This window comes from Salmo salar, chromosome ssa13 (genome assembly GCF_905237065.1).
Source record: "Salmo salar chromosome ssa13, Ssal_v3.1, whole genome shotgun sequence".
Classification (NCBI taxonomy): Eukaryota; Metazoa; Chordata; class Actinopteri; order Salmoniformes; family Salmonidae; genus Salmo; species Salmo salar.
The window spans coordinates 25,214,539-25,236,962 of record NC_059454.1 but is presented as its reverse complement, the minus strand read 5'-3'; the positions used below and the strand labels follow the sequence as shown (position 1 = coordinate 25,236,962).

Here is a 22,424-nt window from a genome sequence, read left to right as displayed (position 1 = left end):
GCTTTTTAACTTTTTTATGAAATACCCCAGGGATCTATCGTCCCACAACTGCCCCAGAGTCTCGAACAAGCTGACCAATAGAATAGATCAACTTTTCTACTATAGGGGATAGTAGATTGACATACGCCAGGGATTTTGCTGTTCGTTACACGTCTTATTGGCTGAGGAAAAGTAAAAGTGGACCGTTATTCTAACATCTTCAAAGTGTGCATCAGAATTCGGTAAGAAAGACATCATTGCAATATTCGACTTGCATGTTCTGTTAATATGAATTACCATTATCTAAATGTGATTTCTGTCATTCTAAGCACACTGGGTGAACGCCCTAATCAGGTTACGCACCCAATGCATATGGGTCCTGTACATTTCTCAAATGTCCGGTAAATTAAAATGCTGCCGATCAAATGTCCTTCGCCACATTTTCCTGACGGAAATCCTGGTGTGGACCCACAGGAATTTCCAACCCCTGACAACAACATTGACCTCGCCTAGCGTAGTAATGACTACCGAACGGCTCCCTGTTTCATCTATTGCTGCTCATTGGACCCTATGATCACTCGGCTACACAGCTGATGCCTGCTGGACTGTTCATTAACACGGTACTTAATTTTGTTTATCTGTCGGCCCCAGCCTCGAACTCCGGCCCTGTGAGTAGCTAACTGACCCTCTCTGTTCTTTAAAAGTGCTTTCCTCACCATCTTAAATATGCATGCCCCTTTAAAAAATGTAGAACTAAGAACAGATATAGCCCTTGGTTCACTCCAGACTTGACTGCCCTTGACCTGCACATAAACATCCTGTGGCGTACTGCACTAGCATCGAATAGTCCCCGCGATATGCAACTTTTCAGGGAAGTCAGGAACTAATATACACAGTCAGTTAGGAAAGCAAAGGCTAGCTTTTTCAAACAGAAATTTGCATCCTGCAGCACTAATTCCAAAAAGTTTTGGGACACTGTAAAGTCCATGCAGAATAAGAGCACCTCTTCCCAGCTGCCCACTGCACTGAGGCTAGGAAACACTGTCACCACCGATAAATCCACGATAATCAAGGATTTCAATAAGCATTTCTCTACGGCTGGCCATGCTTTCCACCTGGCTACCCCAACCCTGACCAACAGCTCTGCACCCCCCGCAGCAACTGGCCCATGCCCCCCCCCTATTACTAGTCTGTTCAACCTCTCTTTTGTATCATCTGAGATTCCTAAAGATTGGAAAGTGGCCGCGGTCATCCCCCTCTTTAAAGGGGGAGACACTCTAGACCAAAACTGTTACAGACCTATATCCATCCTGCCCTGCCTTTCCAAAGTCTTCGAAAGCCAAGTGAACAAACAGATCACCGACCATTTCGAATCCCAACGTACCTTCTCCGCTATGCAATCTGGTTTCCGAGCTGGTCACGGGTGCACCTCAGCCACGCTCAAGGTCCTAAACGATATCATATCCAAGACAGTACCATGCAGTCATCTTCATCGACCTGGCCAAGGCTTTCGACTCTGTCAATCACCACATTCTTATCGGCAGACTCGACAGCCTTGGTTTCTCAAATGATTGCCTCGCCTGGTTTACCAACTCCTTCTCTGATAGAGTTCAGTGTGTCAAATCGGAGGGCCTGTTGTCCGAACCTCTGGCAGTCTCTATGGGGGTGACACAGGGTTCAATTCTCGGGCCGACTCTCTTCTCTGTATATGTCAATGATGTCGCTCTTGCTGCGGGTGATTCTTTGATACACCTCTACGCAGACACCATTCTGTATACATCTGGCCCTCCTTTGGACACTGTGCTAACAAACATTCAAACGAGCTTCAATGCCATACAACACTCTTCCCTTGGCCTCCAAATGCTAGTAAAACGAAATGCATGCTCTTCAAACGATCGCTGCCAGCACCTGCCCGCCCGTCTAGCATCACTACTCTGGACGGTTCTGACTTGTGGGCAACTAGAATATGTGGACAACTATACATACCTAGGTGTCTGACTAGACCGTAAACTCTCCTTCCAGACTCATATTAAGCATCTCCAATCCAAAATTAAATCTAGAATCGGCTTCCTATTTCGCAACAAAGCCTCCTTCACGCATGCTGCCAAACATACCCTCGTAAAAATGACTATCCTACCGATCCTTGACTTCGGCAATATCATTTACAAAATAGCCTCCAACACTCTACTCAGCAAATTGGATGCAGTCTATCACAGTGCCATCCGTTTTGTCACCAAAGCCCCATATACTACCCACCACTGCGACCTGTATGCTCTCGTTGGCTGGTCCTCGCATATATTCGTCGCCAAACCCACTGGCTCCAGGTAATCTATAAGTCTTTGCTAGGTAAAGCTCTGCCTTATCTCAGCTTACTGGCCACTATAGCAGCACCCACCCGAGCACACGCTCCAGCAGGTATATTTCACTGGTCATCCCCAAAGCCAACACCTCCTTTAGTTGCCTTTCCTTCCAGTTCTCTGCTGCCAATGACTGGAACGAATTGCAAAAAATCACTGAAGTTGGAGACTTATCTCCCTCACTAACTTTAAGCATCAGCTGTCAGAGCAGCTTACCGATCGCTGCAGCTGTACACAGCCCATCTGTAAATATCCTATCCAACCAACTACCTACCTCATCCCATATTTGTTTTGGTTTTTCTGCTCTTTTGCACACCAGTATTTCTACTTGCACAACCTCATCTGCACATCTATCACTCCAGTGTAAATTGCTAAATTGGTATTACTTTGCCACTATGGCCTATTTATTGCCTTACCTCCTTACTTAATTTGCACACACTGTAAACCGATTTTTCTATTGCGTTATTGACTGTACGTTTGTTTATCCCATGTTTAACTCTGTGTTGTTTTTTGTTGCACTGCTTTGCTTTATCTTGGCCAGGTCACAGTTGTAAATGAGAACTTGTTCTCAACTGGCCTAACTGGTTAAATAAAGGTGAAATAAAAAAAAATGACAAGCATCAAACTGTAGCTCTGTATGTAGGGAAACATAAGCAGCGCTTTTCAAATATGCTCCCTCACTCCCTCCCTCTCTTTCCCTTCCTCCCAAAAGTGTTTGTTTCAAATCTATCCATCTCTGTCAATCTTTCCTAAGAGTGCAATTTCGTGACAGCTTGTCTGTCTGTACTGTAGCTCATCTTTGCATGAAACTACTAAACTACCCTTCCACTGTCTGACGACACCCGCATTCTAGGGTGGAAAGGGAGAGAGAGAAAGAGAGCGAAAGACCGAGAGAAAGAGTGAGAGATGGCTCAAGCGCTCTAATTGCCGAGTGAATGAGGCAGCCCCTGAGAATGGCTGATTAGGAGGGCTGCTGAATACCCCAGGGAAATGGGTCACCTCTAGTGTGGTGCGAGCTGCCTGCCCGCCCGCTTCTCCAGCACAGCGCAGGGTGAAAAGTAAATTACATGCCACAGGCAGTGGGGCCTGGTAGGACACTGGGAGGCAGGGGTGCTGTGGTGGGTACTTGGTACGGTACCAGACGGGTAGAGGGTGGGACGGGAGGGGAGGAGGAAGTGGACGATGTCACGACTCCAGAGAGATCTACAATGAGTGTAAGTAAATGTTGATGGAGATGTGGTCCACCTCTTTCTCAATTAACATTCTGCCCACTTCCATTTGCCAAGGGTTGTGACCAATGTTCCCTCTAATATTTTCTGGCACTGAGCAAATTTCAGGTCAGCTGAGCGCAAACCTGAACCTTGCAAAATTTCTGTGCAACTTCCGGCGCTCGTTTACTGTGAACACTGAGGCTGTACCTGCTTTGATTTACTGTTTTGGTGGCCAAGTAGTCTTCTGTGGCTATTTGATCATAATGTAGGCCTACCACAAAAAAACTATGGAGAAAATGCATTACATAACATATTAACATGTAAATAGCAGTTCTGTCATTCAGCCTACAGTAGCAGCCCCAATATGTAGTGTTCATTGTAGGCCTACATTCCATGAGACTTTTGAAAAAAAACATGCAGGGATTGACAGTAATCTGTTTATCCACTTGTCCTTCAGACTGAACATTTTGTTGTGTTGTTTGATGCAAGAAACCCCTTTACAAAATAAAATGTATTATTATTCCCATACCATTATTACAGAGAATCAGACAAATTATGCTACCCTCTGCCTATTGGTTACATAGCGTATTCAAGCCTGTCTCAAAATACAACACTGCCCCTTTAAGACATAAAAAAAGCTCTTTACCTGACTCACTTTCAAAGATGGCTGGAAATGCTCTTGTAGGAAGCAATCACTCCCACATTGCTGACTACAAATCAGCTATAACTGTGCTAATAACTAACTAATTAGCAACAAAAATGAACAAATGTGCAAACGTGGCCACATGCAGCTCTTGCTTTGACCTCAAAACAAGCGCATAATAATCGCGACCGCTCATGCTGTAAAACAGTCTGGTTCAAAGTGAATGTCACAAATCCATATATGGAAATGGTCTATTTGCATATTCTGTAGGTCTGCTGCAGCTCTGAGTGGTTATGGCGCACCGGTCTGTGTAGTTTACAGCCCTGAGTCGTGCCTGTCAATGCAATAGAATCCTACTCAGATGCACTCTGCCTCATAGTCAGTTTTAGATACTAAGTCTTGCATAATTTGTGTTGTTTCTTTATGTTGCATTAAAAGTGGCTAATATTGTGTTGATTCAATCACAATTCCCACTGTAGAGGGAAACGTTGATAGTGTTAAAACCTCTTACATCTAGACGTTCCGCTAGCGGAACACCTGCTCCAATATCCAATGATAGGCGTGGCGCGAATTACAAATTCCTCAAAAATACAAAAACTTCAATTTTTTAAACATATGACTATTTTACAGCATTTTAAAGACAAGACTCTCCTTTATCTAACCACACTGTCCGATTTCAAAAAGGCTTTACAGCGAAAGCAAAACATTAGATTATGTCAGCAGAGTACCCAGCCAGAAATAATCAGACACCCATTTTTCAACCTAGCATATAATGTCACAAAAAACAAAACCACAGCTAAATGCAGCACTAACCTTTGATGATCTTCATCAGATGACACACCTAGGACATTATGTTATACAATACATGCATGTTTTGTTCAATCAAGTTCATATTTATATCAAAAACCAGCTTTTTTCATTAGCATGTGACGTTCAGAACTAGCATACCCCCCCGCAAACCTCCGGTGAATTTACTAAATTACTCACGATAAACGTTCACAAAAAACATAACAATTATTTTAAGAATTATACATACAGAACTCCTTTGTGCAATCGAGGTGTCCGATTTTAAAATAGCTTTTCGGTGAAATGACATTTTGCAATATTCTGAGTAGATAGCCCAGCCATCACGGCTAGCTATTTAGACACCCACCAAGTTTACCCCTGACCAAACTCCGATTTACTATTAGAAAAGTTTGATTACCTTTGGTGTTCTTCGTCAGAATGCTTTCCCAGGACTGCTACTTCAATAACAAATGTTGGTTTGGTCCCAAATAATCCATTGTTATATCCAAATAGCGGCGTTTTGTTCGTGCGTTCAAGACACTATCCGAAGTGTAAATAAGGGTCAAGCGCACGACGCATTTCGTGACAAAAAAATTCTAAATATTCCATTACCGTACTTCGAAGCATGTCAACCGCTGTTTAAAATAAATTTTTATATCATTCAGCTTTTTGACGCCTTCTGAGAGCCCATGGGAGCCGTAGGAAGTGTCACGTAACAGCAGAGATCCCCTGTATTGGATAGAGATAATCAAGAAGGCCAAGAAATGGTCAGACAGGGTACTTCCTGTACAGAATCTTCTCAGGTTTTGGCCTGCCAAATGAGTTCTGTTATACTCACAGACACCATTCAAACAGTTATAGAAACTTTGGAGTGTTTTCTATCCAAAGCTAATAATTATATGCATATTCTAGTTTCTGGGCAGGAGTAATAATCAGATTAAATTGGGTACGTTTTTTATCCGGCCGTGAAAATACTGCCCCCTAGCCATAACAGGTTAACTAAAGGGGAAAACTCTAGAAAGTTGAGTGACGTTCAATCTCGTGCTTCTCTGCACGGGCTGATATTTCTTCTGCGTGGCAGTCCCTGGGAAGCTGCGCACAGCTTAGAGGGAACATTGGTTGTGACTCAGCAAGGCTAAGAGAGCTCCAGAAATCCCTGAGGTTGAACCACTTCCTTGAACTGCTCTCCAGCATACCAACCAACCAAATAACCAGCCAGCCAGCAGCCTAATGGTCCCATATCACCTACATGGCACTGGCGGAAATTGAAAATAGAGACAAAAAAAAATACTTGCCCATGAACTCACCTCTTCAGCAGAGTATAAATTATGAAATCCAACGTCATTGAACTTTACATCCTGCAAGCCAAAAAAGGAGAAAAGAGTAAAATATAACATGGAATTCACTGATGTACAGCAGCCACAAGCTGTTAGGGTATTGATGCAGTTTAGAGACAAAATGTTTATGCAGATCGAAAGAGAGAGAAACAGAACGAGAAATACGAGAGACAGACAGACAGAGAAAGGAACAGTGCTGGAGATGTAGCCAACATTGTAATAGCACGGCTGTGTGTGTGTGTGTGTGCATTGAGAAAATTAGCATGAATGATTTAGGGTGGAGGATGGGGCCCAAACGAGCAGCTCTCTCATGACTGATGATGTTTGTGTGTTTGAGAGCCATTAGGCAGCTGTTTACAGGCATGACGCTATGCAGGCAGAGGAGGAAGGGAGGGGGGCGGGAGAGAGAGAGTAGCGTGTGTCGTGTGCATAGGTAGGTCTGAGTGTCTCTTGATCATGTGTCTCTGTATGGGAGCCAAAACGTATTACTGTTTACCCAACCCATGGTATGACACTTTGCAATGAGGACTTTGTACCGAGGGACATTCTCTGACTTCCCAGTCAATCAGATCAGTAACATTAGGTGTGTGTGTGTGTGTGTGTGTGTGTGTGTGTGTGTGTGTGTGTGTGTGTGTGTGTGTGTGTGTGTGTGTGTGTGTGTGTGTGTGTGTGTGTGTGTGTGTGTGTGTGTGTGTGTGTAAGGTAGCACAACAAGTTCAGTCAGAAACAAATGGAGAGAAATAGTATCTGTTTCTCTCTATCTCAGTTCTGACTAGATACAAAACAGCCTCAAACCAGCCTCCCACAATAACATGAGTCATATAAAGAATGACCCAGTGCAACAAACAAACAAGTGTCTAGAATGGCTTACTGGGCAGAGACAGACAGACAGGGAAAACACACTGAGGTAGAAAAGGAATAATAGAAACTCAACTATATATGGAGATTTCTCTTGGCCCGTCTACATTTATGCCTCAACAGTGTCCGACTGATCTCTGTGACTTGATATTGTAATGAGGTATATCTGTACTATACCATATCTGTACTAAAAAGCACTATCAGTTTTTTTAAGGGAGTCAAGCAATCTCCACTGATACCACCCATTTCGAATGCATTTTCACCAGGAGAAGCACACCATCAATGACCTACCTACCTACACTACTGGTTTATAGGATTTCACTGCAAAAAGTGGGGCTACAGTACATTACCTTTTTAGAGTTCAATTGGGTCTCTCTTATTTTCTGAGTGAAAATGAGAGCCCGTTAACGCAGAGCGACCTGAGCATGGCAACAAGGACAGGGTTAATAATGACCACTGGTTCCATGTCCATTTAACAACTAGCCTAATGCTGGGAGAGACAAACAGACGAGACAGACTGAGGCTTCCTTGTTTCAGATAAGTGTCTCTCTTCTCGTTGTTTTTCGGGTGCGAGAGGGGGTGAGCAGGCAGTTGGGCGGACAGGGGGCGGGGCGGGGGTTTGTGGTTAGCAGGGGCAGGGAGTTGTGAGGCTAGGTGATACAGACAGAGACAGCCAGCCCCATTTTCATAATCTCTGTTGACAAAACAGAAGAGCAGCGCGGCCCGGCCAGATCATGTTAACTCCAGTAGGAACACAACAGACAGACCTGCAGTCTACAGCCATGCTGACGTTTAGCTCACTGCTCTGACAATGACTGGCTGTAGTCAGGTTGGTGACCTCCACTGTAATTAGCCCATGTTGGGACAAAGTTAGGAAAAATACATAATACATAATGCATTGGGTCGATACTAGAGAATGGTTGATATACAGGACTGACTGAGGCATCATGGGTAGAGGAGTCTTCCTGCTGATCTAAGTCAGTGTGACACGATGCAGCAGAATCTCAGACTCACCTGCAGATCCCCCATTCCTCTTCTCTACCCTCTCCTTTCCATAACCATCCTTCTCTCCTCCCTATCACCCTCCTCTCCTCTAAATAATATCCTTCTCTCCTCCCTATCCCCCTCCTCTCCTCTAAATAATATCCTTCTCTCCTCCCTATCCCCCTCCTCTCCTCTAAATAATATCCTTCTCTCCTCCCTATCCCTATCCCTCTCCTCTCCTCTAAATAATATCCTTCTCTCCTCCCTCTCCTGCCCTGATTTACTCATCTCCTCCCCTCCTCTCTCAATACCACCTCTATACTATAGACATAATCGCACTCAACCCCACCTCTTCCTACACCACCACTATCCCTCTCTTCTCCATAATCATCCATCCCCCGCCTCCCCTCCTCCTGTGTGTGTGTGTGTGTGTGTGTGTGTGTGTGTGTGTGTGTGTGTGTGTGTGTGTGTGTGTGTGTGTGTGTGTGTGTGTGTGTGTGTGTGTGTGTGTGTGTGTGTGTGTGTGTTGCTGTCACCTGCAGACTAGGGTACAGATAAATGCTTTTTTTCTGTCTCTATAGGAGGCAGAGCAGGGGGAATAATTTGATTTCTCCTGCTGTCTCCCCAGCAGCCTCTTTCTCGCTCACTCTCCACCTTTCCATCTCAGCCTCTCTCCTTTCACTATCTCCACCTTTCTCTCTCTCCACCTTTCTCTATCTCCACTTCTCTCTCTCTCTACCTCTAAATCTGCTCTCCCTCACTCTTCCCTCTTTTTACCCCTCTACATCTCCCACCCCCTGCTTTCTCTTGCTTAAACCTGTACCATTGAAATTCAATATGACAAATCCAAAATGGCTCCCAAAGCAATGGACCTTCGCTCTAAATTACCATGTCTGTTCTAGTTGCTCATTTCTATGGTCTGGCCAGGGGATCAGAAAGAATGTTGTGTTCCAGAACAGATGAGCAAAAAGAAAAAACGTGTTCCACAACAGATGAGCAAAAAGTAAACATTTGAACTCTTGTCTACAACAAACTATAGTCCACCAAAACAGGTAACCTTACCAACAGCCGTGTGATGACGTGACCCACCTTGTGACGAAGCCTAGAGTGGAAGAGACAATTTCTCTCTTGCAGATAATGGTCCTGGACTGGTCTACTGGTATTCTACCCTGGAGTATATAGAACACACAAAACACACACACACACACACACACACACACACACACACACACACACACACACACACACACACACACACACACACACACACACACACACACACACACACACAGAGAGATAATAAGCACTTCTGCTGGACATTGCATATTTGTTATGTTCATATTGGTGAATAACAGGGCTTGGTATTAATCAAGTTGTTAATGACAGCCCAAGAAACAGCATTAACATGAGGAGCAGACGACATGAGGGAGGCAGTCTGGGTCTGGGTCTGAGAACAGGGACATTTCACTGTGTGCTTTCAGTTAGTGAACGTGCACACACAACATCCTTATTCCGAAAAAGGATGTTGTGATATGAGTTGGAAGGAAGTCCAGAAGTATTAGAGCGAGACTATGACATGGTGACTAGACCAGCCACGCGTATGTCCGCGTGTGCATGTTCATTTTGTCCATCCACACCAGACGTGATCATGACACGCAGGTTAAAATATCAAATCCAACTGTGAACTAACTTTATTAATTTGGGGACAGGTCGAAACACACGTGAAACTAGGGTTGACCCCATTTTGTCGACTGGTCGATTGCTTGGTCGATAGGCTGATGGTCGACCGGTTGAGCAGTGGCAAATACATATAAAACAATTATGGCACAGGACAGGAGACACCAGTCTGATTCATGACTGTCTGAGTGGACTAATCCATTGCTGAGGCCGCAGGGATGGCAAACCAGTACCATCAGTAGTACATTTACAGTTAATTCCCATCATTTCTAATCTACATTTGGTTGGTTATGGTCATTTCTGTTATTGCATTCAATATATTATTATTCCAGTCATACCGTTGTCATTGTAGGAGTGGACACGTTGTTTGAAGAGCGCACACCCTAGGCTACATTTGGTTTATTTCATTTTGTTTGTAGCGTTCCTGTCAATGTTGAGTAAGGACACACACCTGATAATGCATAGATGTATAGTAGGCTACCTGGCCTGCACACAAATGTAGACCTATAAATACTCCCATTTGGGGATCTGATAGTATTTCTGATTGTCTTAACTCACCATCCCTGTGGAGATTCTCAAAGTCATTTTTTCTTTGTGGAACAGTAAGTAAACAATCGTAAAATCGCCCAACCCTAGAGTGTACATATGTGTGTTTGTGAGCGCATGCCCGTGTGTGTATGTTTGTGAGCTCGTGTCTGTGTTTGTGTGTGTGTGTTTGAGAGCGCGTGCCTGTGTGCCATGCATCATCCAGCCTGACCGTTGGCTGCACCCCGTGATGAGGACCAGATGGGGGCTGTCAGGGGGTCGCTAGTTTGGGTGATGTATGGGCCCTCACAAACCAACAAAGGCCCTCCTTCAGCCGATGTGTTTCCTACTAATTGAGAGGGGAGAAAGATAGAAAAGGAGTGAGAGAAAGAGTGATTGCTTAAACAGAGTGGATTTATGGCATGTCCGTGACAAAGGGGAACTTCCAGTGAGAGTTTAAGGGGCGGGGACAGATAGGCCTTCAGTGGGATCATTAATGCGTTGTTGTGCTCGTATTAGTAAAGCCGTTCAGAACAGCACTAATAATGCTAGTTAACTGCATGTGGTGCTTGTATAAATGTTAGGCCTTGAATATAAGAGCATTGAGAATGAGGTTAAGATGCATTGAGTGTGTGTGTGTTCAGCTCATAGGCACCGAGGCACGCTCTCGCCGAGGCCTTTTCCAGTCCCTCTCTCCTGCCCTCATCTCCTCTTCTTACACTCTCTTAGCTCGTTCTACTTCTCAATTGCACCTTGCAGAAAAGAGTGCCTTTGATTTAACTATAAAACAGACTGTGCGTGTGTATGTGCATGAAGCCACTGCAGCAGCATTTAACCAGACAAATCACATAATTATTCACATCATCTCACCTTGGTCTTGTTAAACAAATACCATTAAAGTCCAAAGCGATTTTAAGACAGATAAATGATTGTTCCCATCAATAATTACAGTCTTTCCAGTGGGTCTGCCTGTCATCCACGTCTGGCCTCAACAACACAGCCCAAGGCTCAGCTAAAGAATGGAGAGAATGTGGAAGAGGAGGGAAGGAGGAGAGAGAGATGACTTGGATCATTTACGTTTGTCTATCCCATGTGTAACTCTGTGTTGTTGTATGTGTCACTAGCTTATATTGAATGCAATAACAGTGTTCTCAACTAGCCTACCTGGTTAAAAAGGTGAAATAAAACATTTATAAAAATATCTCAGACTGGGACTGAGGGGAAATCTGGAGAGTCAATTGGAGAGTGAGACAGTAAGTGCCAGGCAGGCAGGCTACAGATGCAACAGGAAAGCATAGTCTGTCTGTCTGTCTGTCTGTCTGTCTGTCTGTCTGTCTGTCTGTCTGTCTGTCTGTCTGTCTGTCTGTCTGTCTGTCTGTCTGTCTGTCTGTCTGTCTGTCTGTCTGTCTGTCTGTCTGTCTGTCTGTCTGTCTGTCTGTCTGTCTGTCTGTCTGTCTGTCTGTCTGTCTGTCTGTCCCTGGAAAGGAGCCAGTGTTAGAATGGGAAGATCAGTCTCAGTCAATGGAAGTCTATGTGCTGTTGACACCTGGGAGTCTTTCTGCAGTGCGTATGCAGAGCGAAAGGTGAAGCATGTGGCATGATGTCGCATAACGGCAGGCAGGCAGCAGACACACCCTCATTCAAAACACATTCATACCATAACAGCCACTCAGGTCAATGCAACTGTAGCTTTAGGGCAGAGCACATTTGTGTAGCGAGCAAACTACATAGGAAGAGGGGGCAATGATACTCTAGCACATACAGTAACAATCTCACCCATTCTGTCTCTCTGCTAACTCACTGTTTGTTTATTTTTCTCATTTGCCTTCTACCTCTTTCACTGAGCATTTCTTCCCTGTTCCCCTGTCCATCCCTCCCTTCCTGCATTCATCTCTTTCTTCTCTCCTTCTCGCCATCTCATTTCTGTCCTTTATAGTGGAACTATGTATTTTTCTCTTTTTGTCGGCCTTTCTGTGTTCTCTCTGTGTTCTGGCCCAGAATAAGGGAGACAGTGTCTGCATCAGCCAGCACACACAAACAGCCCAGTAAGGCCCACATACAGCTACTGTGTGTGTGTGTGTGTGTGTGTGTGTGTGTGTGTGTGTGCGTGTGTGTGTGTGTGTGTGTGTGTGTGTGTGTGTGTGTGTGTGTGTGTGTGTGTGTGTGTGTGTGTGTGTGCGTGCGTGCGTGCGTGCGTGTGTGTGCGTGAGAACTCTGGGTGACTCTGCTTTAGCTGAGCACCAGTTCCCTCCAACTGAACCGGCACTTACACACTAGCAGAATAGGAACCAAGCCACATCTTGGCACCTCGCCTCCCCTTAACAAATCCCACCACAGAGGCTAATAAAAAATAAAAAATGTCCACAGCCCAGCTCAGCTCCACAAAAGCATTCTTAAAATCAATGCTCTCCCCCGTTCATAAAAACGGACCACTGACTCTCAATTCACCACACGAGACGTGGGTGACCATCTCCATGGTACTGTGCCCCTAATTCTGGCCAATCAGAAAGGGAGTAGCAACATTTGGCGAGACAGTTAGTGCCTTCATTGGATGCTTTTCTTGAGTAGTCTATTCAGTGTGAACACATGAACACTGCAGAGAGCAAAGATTTGATTCTGACTAACTCCATGTTTAGAACAAACACTATTACCAGAATATCCACTCCTATGAGAAAGAGCAGGGGGAGATAAAAGGGACTCAAAACTGGTCCCAGATCTGTATGTGCCTTAGTCAACTTCTCTGACCGTCATTGCTATGCCATAAGATCTGATCTAGGACCTGGTTAAAATAACTCCTCTCTCCCAGGCGGTCCTGAGAACAGAAATAACGCTGCTAGCAGGCGGCAACCCAGGGTGTCTATTGTGGCTGCCATCAACCATCCATTTACACTGCATTCGGAAAGTATTCAGACCCCTTGACTTTTTCCAAATGTTGATACTTTACAGCCTTATTCTAAAACAGATTAAATTGTTTATTCCCTCTTCAATCCACACACAATACCCCATAATGACAAAGCAGAAACAGGTCTTTACATTTTTTTGCTAATTTATTACAAATAAAAAACCTTTACATAAGTATTCAGACCCTTTACTCAGTACTTTGTTGAAGCACCTTTGGCAGCAATTACAGCCTAGAGTCTTCTTGGGTATGATGCTACAAGCTTGGCAGACATGTATTTGGGGAGTTTCTCCCATTCTTCTCTGCAGATCCTCTCAAGCTCTGTCAGGTTGGATGGGGAGTGTCACTGCACAGCTATTTTCAGGTCTCTCCAGAGATGTTCGATTGGGTTCAAGTCCGGGCTCTGGCTGGGCCACTCAAGGACATTCAGAGACTTGTCCCAAAGCCACTCCTGTGTTGTCTTGGCTGTGTGCTTAGGGTCGTTGTCCTGTTGGAAGGAGAACCTTTGCCCCAGTCTGAGGTCCTGAGCACTCTGGAGCAGGTTTTCATCAAGGATCTCTCTGTACTTTGCTCCATTCAGCTTTCCCTCGATCCTGTCTTGTCTCCCAGGCCCTGGTGCTGAAAAACATCCCTATAGCATGATTCTGCCACCACCATGCTTCACCATAGGGATGGTGCCAGGTGTCCTCCAGGCGTGAAGCTTGGCATTCAGGCCAAAGAGTTCAATCTTGGTTTCAGAGTCCTTTAGGTTCCATTTGGCAAACTCCAAGCAGGCTGTCATGTACCTTTTACTGAGGAGTGGCTTCCGTCTGGCCACTCTACCATAAAGGCCTGATTTGTGGCATGTTACCGAGATGGTTGTCCTTTTAGAAGGTACTTCCATCTCCACAGACGAACTCCATCGAGTTCTTGGTCACCTCCCTGACCACGGCCCTTCTCCACCGATTGCTCAGTTTGGCCTGGCGGCCAGCTCTAGGACAAATCTTGGTGGTATTGTGTGTAGATTGATGAGGAAAAAAAGTGAATAAATCCATTTTAGAATAAGGCTGTAACATAACAAAAATTCTGAATGCATTGTACAGTCGTGGCCAAAAGTATTGAGAATGACAAGACCTCAAGACATCCACAAGACCTCTGCAATCCGCCCTGGCATGCTGTCAATTAACTTCTGGGCCACATCCTGACTGATGGCAGCCCATTCTTGCATAATCAAGGCAGCAAACTTTGTGAAAATACATTTTTGTGTCATTCTCAAAACTTTTGGCCACGACTGTACATATACAAAAAAATAAAAAATAGGCCTATGCATGAGTCATCCCTTCCAAGAACCTACAGTACCTACCGCAACTCCAACAGCCCTAACCTAACTCAACAGTCAAGTTATTTATATACAGTGGGGTCCAGAATTATTAAACCCACCATTAGTGAGTTCTATTTTCCTGTTATCTGACCATATCACTGCCTGGAGTTTGCTAAACGGCAACAGCATCATGAACCTTTTTTAAATTTTTTGTCCCCAATTTCTTGGTATCCAATTGGTAGTTACAGTCTTGTCTCATCGCTGCAACTACCATATGGACTCGGGAGAGGCGAAGGTCGAGAGCCGTGCTTCCTCCGGAACACAACTCAACCAAGCCGCACTGCTTCTTGACAGAATGCCCACTTAACCCGGAAGCCAGCCGCACCAATGTGTCGGAGGAAACATTATACACCTGGCGACCATGTCAGCGTGCACTGTGCCCGGCCCACCACAGGAGTCGCTAGTGCACGATGGGACAAGGACATCCCTGCCGGCCAAATTCTCCCCTAACCTGGATAACACTGGGCCAATTGTGTGCCCCCCCATGGGTCTCCTGGTCGCAGCCGGCTGCGACAGAGCCTGGACTCGAACCCAGAATCTCTAGTAGCACAGCTAGCACTGCGATGCAGTGTCTTAGACCACTGCGCCACTCAGGAGGCCCCATGGCATCATGAACTTGACCAAGTAACAGGACATTTTTGACAAAAACCTGGTTGCCTAAAACTTGGCCGCAAGTGAATCTTCCAGCAAGACAATAACCCCAAACACATATCAAAATCCACAAAGAAATGGTTAATTGACCACAGAATCAAAATTTCACAATGGCCATCTCAGTCTCCGGACTTGAACCCCATTGAAAACATGTGGTTTGAATTGAAGAGGGCAGTCCATAAGCGCAGATGAAGGTTATCAAGGAACTGGAAAGATCCTGTATGGAGAAAGATACCTCCCAATGTGTTCTCCAATCTAATAAAACATTTTGTCGTTAACCTTGCAAGCGGAGGGTGATGGAGTATTGAAAACTTTTTGAGATTTTTTTTGTATTACTTGTTAAATAAAATCTCTTTCTCTGAGCAATTGAATTAATATTTTTGTAAGTCGCTCTGGATAAGAGCGTCTGCTAAATGACTAAAATGTAAATGTAAAATGTAATATAAAATAATATAATATTTTCATTTTTTGAGCATACAATATAGATCAGTATTTGCATTATTTATTGCAGTCTTTTTTGCTCATCTTTATCAAGAGATCCAATCATTTTGGACCCCACTGTATATACAGAGAAGACTCCAAGTGTATCTATCAGTCCTAAGTAGTGAAACAGTTTGGTGGTAGAAACTCTTCTGCAGAACTAGAATAGTTTTGTAGTCAGATATTACTGTTGTCATCCTACACGCAAAAGCAAAAGGTCTATCCACAACAGGATAAGTAAGTCATTGAGCTTATCTACAATCCGACTGGCTAGTTTACTAGCCACCTTGGCTTCCCTATAATGGGGCAACTGGAGTTCAACGGTCACAAGAGTTGCTGAAGCCACTAAGTGCGGTCCAAAGTAATCCAGTGTGTAGAGTAGTGCAACAATAGAACTGCACTGAGCCAAACCTGAGGCTAGCCATGTGCTGAGCATTTGAATGTGCACAGTGCTGCTAGTGTCAACACCTGCACAGTTACAGACTGAGGAAGGGGTGGTGGAGGGGAGAGAGAGAGAGAGATTAACTGTTGTAGGAAGGGACACATTCCAGTGTGTAATTCGGGACTGTCTGGCTGTAAAGTTGCTCAGGAGCCACAAGCAGAGCAGAGATAAGATAAGGAGGGCAAAAACACACGTCCTCAGCTGTCACCTTCAGCTGAACCCTGAAGAACAACAACTGAGAGAGTGACGAGACACGTGTGGAGCTTGTGTGTTTGTGTGATATAACACACATCACCTCTATCACCTAGGTGAGGCTTGAGGTAAGAGCCAGACACTTCTATATCATAAACGAAAAAGAAAGGGTTATCAAAAAACCAAGTTGAACTTCATGAGTCATGTATACATAATCCTTCCGTACACAATGTCTAAGTGTATTGTGTAGCAAGCGTACAGTAAATCCGTGTAAAGATATGACCAGGCAACAGTGTTACACATAGCTTTCCTTTTGCTTGCACACTGAGGGAAGGATGGGAGAGGGTAGTAAGAAAGAGAGAGTGGGAGACAGAGAGTGATTGAACGCTGTAATTTAGGGAGTAAGTTAACGATTCGCAAATGGAGAAAAAAAGGATAATGATATTCCTCCCCGGGAAAATTACCCAGTGTCCAAACATTCTGGTGGGCCTATTTATAATATAATTAAGCATATGCAGGCGGGCGGCTGTTTTATAGCTCCATGGGTGGTGTGTGTGTGCGCGTGTGTACACAGAAGGCTACTCAGACCTCATTACAGTAATAGGTCAATCAATAAACCACACCCACCCCCATAACCCTGCCCTGATGGTCACTCTGCTGCCATGGCAACAGAAGAGAGACACGTCAGAAAGCATCAGAGCGATAGGAACTCTCTCTCTCTCCCTCCCCCTCCCTCTCTCCCTCCCTCCCTCCCCCTCTCACCCCCACCCGCTCCCTCTCTCTCCCTCCCACCCCCTCCCTCCCTCTCTCACCCCTGCCCCCTCCTTCCCCCTCTCACCCCCGCCCTTCCCCTCTCTCTGTGTATTGCCTTTCTCTCCTATCTTCCACCTAACAGCTAAACCAAACCAAAGTCACAAACTTTAAGATATCAGAAATCTGCTTTCCAAAATGACACCATTACCCTACATTCCATTTACACCTGAGTGAGACGTTAGAGAGAGCATCAGACAGTGTTGTGTAACATTGTTATTTCAATAGCTAAGCATAGTTGTGTCACTGATGAAATCACTTAGGATTTGCCACGATCCAAAGTTTCTACGAATTTGGGTTATTTAAAGAGCAGTGAGCTACACTACATCTTTCTAAAGGGATTAACAGAGTATCCTAACCTGCCTCCTACAGCCTAGCATTATCAAGTGATTAACTTTGACAACAGGACAAACACTGAAAGGTTGATATGCTACTACTGAATGTGATCTGAAATGAGGATCCATAGTGAATGTGAAACTGTTCTCCCTTTATCCTAACCTGCAGCCTAACACACATTCATCATACATAGGTGGTTAACTTTCCTTAGATTAGAGAATTGAAATGTGAGATGACGAAAACGGATACGGATACGGTTACTATCCAAATACAATAATAAGGCTCCTGATCTGTCAGTGAGATATCATGATATGTCCTGATTATAACCACAGTCAGTTAAATGTTCACTAAGGTCCCAAAAAAGTTGGAACTCACAGTAAAGTCCAGAGAATGAAAATGAGAGAGAAAGCAAGATAGAAGGGTGGAACAGTAAGAGAGAGAAAGAGAACCAGAGAGAGCGAAAAGAACAGAGGAACAGAAAGACAGAAAAAAAGGGCTTCAGGTTGGGTGAACCACTCTATTTTCATATCTGACGAACATTGAGCGTATCCAATCAGCATACAGAACTCTGAGCCATCTGTTCAGACAAACAGAGACACTGTGTCCACCAGTATAACCACCAGTCAATATAAACTCCACCAGTCAATATAAACTCAGTAAAAAAAGAAACGGCCCTTTTTCAGGACCCTGTCTTTCAAAGATAATTCGTAAAAATCCAAGTAACTTCACTGAATAACTTCATTGTAAAGGGTTTAACCTGTTAGGGCTAGGGGGCAGTATTGACACGGCTGGATAAAAAACGTACCCGATTTAATCTGGTTACTACTCCTGCCCAGAAACTAGAATATGCATATAATTATTGGCTTTGGATAGAAAACACCCTAAAGTTTCTAAAACTGTTTGAATGGTGTCTGTGAGTATAACAGAACTCATATGGCAGGCCAAAACCTGAGAAGATTCCATGCAGGAAGTGGCCTGTCTGACAATTTCTTCCCCTTCTTGATTATCTCTATCCATTACAAAGGATCTCTGCTGTTACGTGACACTTCCTACGGCTCCCATGGGCTCTCAGAAGGCGGCAAAAAGCTGAATCGTGGCTTTGCAGGCTCTGGCTGAAAAAAGTAGCGCGTTTGGGTAGTGGCTGGTTACAGTACTGTGAGACTCAGGCACGTGCCCACGTCGACCGAATGCTTTGTTTTCTTTCCTCTGTTTACCTAAACGCAGATTCCCGGTCGGAATATTATCGCTTTTTTACGAGAAAAATTGCATAAAAATGGATTTTAAACAGCGGTTGACATGCTTCGAAGTACGGTAATGGAATATTTAGATTTTTTTTTGTCACGAATTGCGCCATGCTCGTGACCCTTATTTACACTTCGGATAGTGTCTTGAACGCACAAACAAAACGCCGCTATTTGGATATAACGATGGATTATTTTGGACCAAACCAACATTTGTTATTGAAGTAGCAGTCCTGGGAGTGCATTCTGACGAAGAACATCAAAGGTAATCAAACTTTTGTAATAGTAAATCGGAGTTTGGTCAGGGCTAAACTTGGTGGGTGTCTAAATGGCTAGCCGTGATGGCTGGGCTATCTACTCAGAATATTGCAAAATGTGCTTTCACCGAAAAGCTATTTTAAAATCGGACACCTCGATTGCACAAAGGAGTTCTGTATCTCATAATTCTTAAAATAATTGTTATGTTTTTTGTGAACGTTTATCGTGAGTAATTTAGTAAATTCACCGGAGGTTTGCGGGGGGTATGCTAGTTCTGAACGTCACATGCTAATGTAAAAAGCTGGTTTTTGATATAAATATGAACTTGATTGAACAAAACATGCATGTATTGTATAACATAATGTCCTAGGTGTGTCATCTGATGAAGATCATCAAAGGTTAGTGCTGCATTTAGCTGTCTTCTGTGTTTTTGTGACATTATATGCTAGCTTGAAAAATGGGTGTCTGATTATTTCTGGCTGGGTACTCTGCTGACATAATCTAATGTTTTGCTTTCGTTGTAAAGCCTTTTTGAAATCGGACAGTGTGGTTAGATTAACGAGAGTCTTGTCTTTAAAATGGTGTAAAATAGTCATATGTTTGAGAAATTGAAGTAATAGCATTTCTAAGGTATTTGAAAATCGCGCCACGGGATTACACTGGCTGTTGCGTAGGTGGGATGATTTTGTCCCGCCTAGCCCAGAGAGGTTAAACACTGTTTTCCATGCTTGTTCAATGAACCATAAACAATTAATGAACATGCACCTGTGGAATGGTCGTTAAGACACTAACAGCTTACAGACGGTAGGCAATTAAGGTCACAGTTATGAAAAGGGAGATAGGACGGACAGCTGATCGTCCTCGCAGTGGCAGACCACGTGTAACAACACCTGCACAGGATCGGTACATCCAAACATCACACCTGCGGGACAGGTACAGGATGGCAACAACAACTGCCCGAGTTACACCAGGAACGCACAATCCCTCCATCAGTGCTCAGACTGTCTGCAATAGGCTGAGAGAGGATGGACTGAGGGCCTGTAGGCCTGTTGTAAAGCAGGTCCTCACCAGACATCACTGGCAACAAGGTCGCCTATGGGCACAAACCCACGGTCACTGGACCAGACAGGACTGGCAAAAAGTGCTCTCACTGATGAGTCACGGTTTTGTTTCACCAGGGGTGATGTTCGGATTCGTGTTTATCATCAAAGGAATGAGCGTTACACCGAGGCCTGTACTCTGGAGCGGGATCGATTTGGAGGTGGAGGGTCCGTCATGGTCTGGGGTGGTGTGTCACAGCATCATCGGACTGAGCTTGTTGTCATTGCAGGCAATCTCAACGCTGTGCGTTACAGGGAAGACATCCTCCTCCCTCATGTGGTACCCTTCCTGCAGGCTCATCCTGACATGACCCTCCAGCATGACAATGCCACCAGCCATTCTGCTCGTTCTGTGAGTGATTTCCTGCAAGACAGGAATGTCAGTGTTCTGCCATGGCCAGCGAAGAGCCCGGATCTCAATCCCATTGAGCACGTCTAGGACCTGTTGGATCGGAGGGTGAGGGCTAGGGCCATTCGCCCCAGAAATGTCCGGGAACTTGCAGGTGCCTTGGTGGAAGAGTAGGGTAACATCTCACAGCAAGAACGGGCAAATCTGGTGCAGTCCATGAGGAGATGCACTGCAGTACTTAATGCAGCTGGTGGCCACACCAGATACTGACTGTTACTGTTACTTTTTATTTTGACCCCCACTTTGTTCAGGGACATGTATGCACTCACTACTTCCATTTCTGTTAGTCACATGTCTGTGGAACTTGTTCAGTTTATGTCTCAGTTGTTGAATCTTGTTATGTTCATACAAATATTTACACATGTTAAGTTTGCTGAAAATAAACACAGTTGACAGGACATAATATTTTTTGCTGAGTTCAGCTTACACTGCATTTTTACATTTTAGTCATTTAGCAGATGCTCTTATCCAGAGCGACTTAAAGTAGTGAGTGCATACATTTTCGTACTTGTCTCGCGTGGGAATCAAACCCACAACTTGGGCATTGTAAGGGCCATGCTCTACCAACTGAGCCACACGGAACCTGCAATACAGCACTCATATGACATAGGTTCTTAGGAACACATACTGTCCAGTCAACTCCTGGTAAGTGCACATTAGCACATTAGTACAAACTTTCCGTCCAACAGCTTAAATTGCTCCTGATAACTGTATTGTCCAGTTAGGTGGTGCACACTGACAACAGACCTACACTACGTTTGGGAACTAGTAATAGTACAATCCTAGAACTTCCTCCAGGTCCAATGCTGAATGCATGACCAGAGACATGGAGGTAATTGTATGCAATCCACAACCAGAGTTGCTCAGAAGCCAGAGTACGTAAACTGGCTCACAATAACCATCACCAAGGACTTAGAGAGAGCACATTCCCTCCCTCATCTGCCAGGCCAGGGAGCAGATTCACCTTTACTAAAACATAAACATCCTCCCTATTTTTTACACCGTCAAAAAACTGCAAAGCACAGTCAAATAAAATGGAGAGAGAGTGGAGGGAGGAAGGAAGGGAGATAAACAAGATAGAGTCAAGACAGAGAGAGGAAAAAGAGAGGGAGCTAGAGGAGGGTGTACATTGCAGATTCAGCTATCTACGGAGGTAGGGCAGAAAGCCTTCAACAGCCTGACACACACACACACACACACACACACACACACACACACACACACACACACACACACACACACACACACACACACACACACACACACACACACACACACACACACACACACACAGTCAGCCGCACGCACACAACAAACACTTTTTTCCTGGAGGAGCATCCAAATCACATTAGCTTCCTGTCTGCCATCCATCATTACCACAGACAAAAGCACACGCTGCTGGAGAGCCACACAAACTGCATAGCAACCCGCAAAACCACACTTAAGCGTGTACACACAGGCACACACACACTGTTGGAAAATCAATAGCCTATACATCAATACACACAGACACATAACACACATCAAGAGAAAAGAACACACACTAACCTGTATTTAAAACATACAAATAGCCAACATCTACCCTACCTGCATGCATTTGACTTTTCCCCAGCTCTACCTTCTCAGCAGACACACATTAGCATCAGAGAAAATTGTGCAGTCAATTCCATGACTGCACAATGGAAAGAAAAATATAATCTTGGCTTTAAATATTTAAACCGGGCCGAGCTAAGCAAGGGGAGAGAGACATCTTGAGAAATCTTTTTTTCTGTCGGTATTAATCTCCTTTCCCATTAGAGGGGGGATGGGGCCCTTATCTAACAGGCTGTGTGTGTGTGTTTGTGTGCATGTGCAATATATGTTTGTGGGGGTGAGCCTTATCTCATGGG

At 44.5% G+C, this 22,424-nt stretch overlaps 1 protein-coding gene across 1 annotated transcript in view; it reads right to left on the bottom strand.

Moving 5' to 3' along the window:
* The window catches only part of LOC106566728 (nuclear receptor coactivator 3-like), a 107,280-nt gene that overhangs the window by 28,083 nt on the left and 56,773 nt on the right, over positions 1–22,424 (bottom strand). Inside the window, 2 exon segments of the mRNA XM_014135048.2 lie at positions 6,284–6,334; positions 9,245–9,324. The gene's annotated coding sequence lies outside the window, so the exon portion shown is untranslated.